The following is a 1286-nucleotide window of genomic DNA, read 5'->3' on the forward strand; positions in this document are numbered from 1 at the left end:
ATTGCTCTCTATCTTATATATGAAGGAGGCAGGGTCTCTCTCTCTCTCTCTCTCTCTCTCTCTCTCTCTCTCTCTCTCACACACACACACACACACACACACAACCATAAACATACACTCACACATATACATATGAAAAATGATGTTTAAATGTTTTTAAAGAAAAAAAGAGGACATTCTGTGTTTAAAGCTCCCAGGATTTGACCTGAAGCTGAACAGAGCAAGCCTTGCCTTCGAGCTCAGCCTCATTTTTTTTTTCAAAGATTTATTTATTTATTTATTTATTATATGTAAGTACACTGTAGCTGTCTTCAGACACTCCAGAAGAGGGCATCAGATCTTGTTACGGATTGTTGTGAGCCACCATGTGGTTGCTGGGATTTGAACTCAGGACCTTCGGAAGAGCAGTCGATGCGCTTAACCGCTGAGCCATCTCTCCAGCCCTGAACTCAGCCTCTTGATGCTGGCCCGGGAGAGCCGCTGGGCCTGTTGTAAAGCCTGGGTTAGAGTTTCTCTAGTGATTTCCTGCTTCAAAGATACCAAAGCACTCTGCCTGAAAGCTCGGAAAATAGTTGTGTTGCCAATCAGTTCACCCTTCTCTGGGTGTAATGGTCATGGGTCCAGAGTCTGGAGCCAGATGGCCTGGCCCTGGGGAAGGCCGCCATAACCTCCCCCTGTACTACTTATGGAGTTGTCTAGCTACACTGTGCTTTAGTTTCCTCCTAGAAAAGAGTTCATACTTCATAAAACTCAGTGACTCTACAAAAACACCTCAGAGCAGTCTCCAACACGGAGCCTCCTGCCTCCACACGTGACCCTCTGCCATAGCTGTTGGGCCACACTATTCAATTATTGTTTCTCCTTTATTTGTTCTCTCCAGTTCCATTTTTGCCCCTCCCCACACTGCCTATTCTTGCACTTTTAGCCCATGTACATCCATTTCCAGACAGATGTGAGTGCGGGTGGTGCCCAATTTACACTGGTTTATCTTCTGATTTTTCAGCCTTATGAGATGGGACAGTTCCCTCAGGCAGACATTTGGGGTTTATTTTTTAGTGTAGTAATCAATATGTTGCTTGAGATAGCCAGGCATTGTGGCACACACCTTTAATCTCAGTACTTGGGAAACAGAGAAAAGTGGACTTCTGTGCGTTCAAGGCCAGAGTGGTCTATATAGTGAGACTCTTTTTAGAGGAGGAGGAGTAGGAAGAGGAGAAGGAGGAGGAAGAGGAGAAGGAGGAGGAAAAAGAAGAGGAGGAGGAGGAGGAGGAGGAGGAGGAGGAGGA

This window comes from Mus pahari, chromosome 16 (genome assembly GCF_900095145.1).
Source record: "Mus pahari chromosome 16, PAHARI_EIJ_v1.1, whole genome shotgun sequence".
In the NCBI taxonomy this organism is placed as follows: Eukaryota; Metazoa; Chordata; class Mammalia; order Rodentia; family Muridae; genus Mus; species Mus pahari.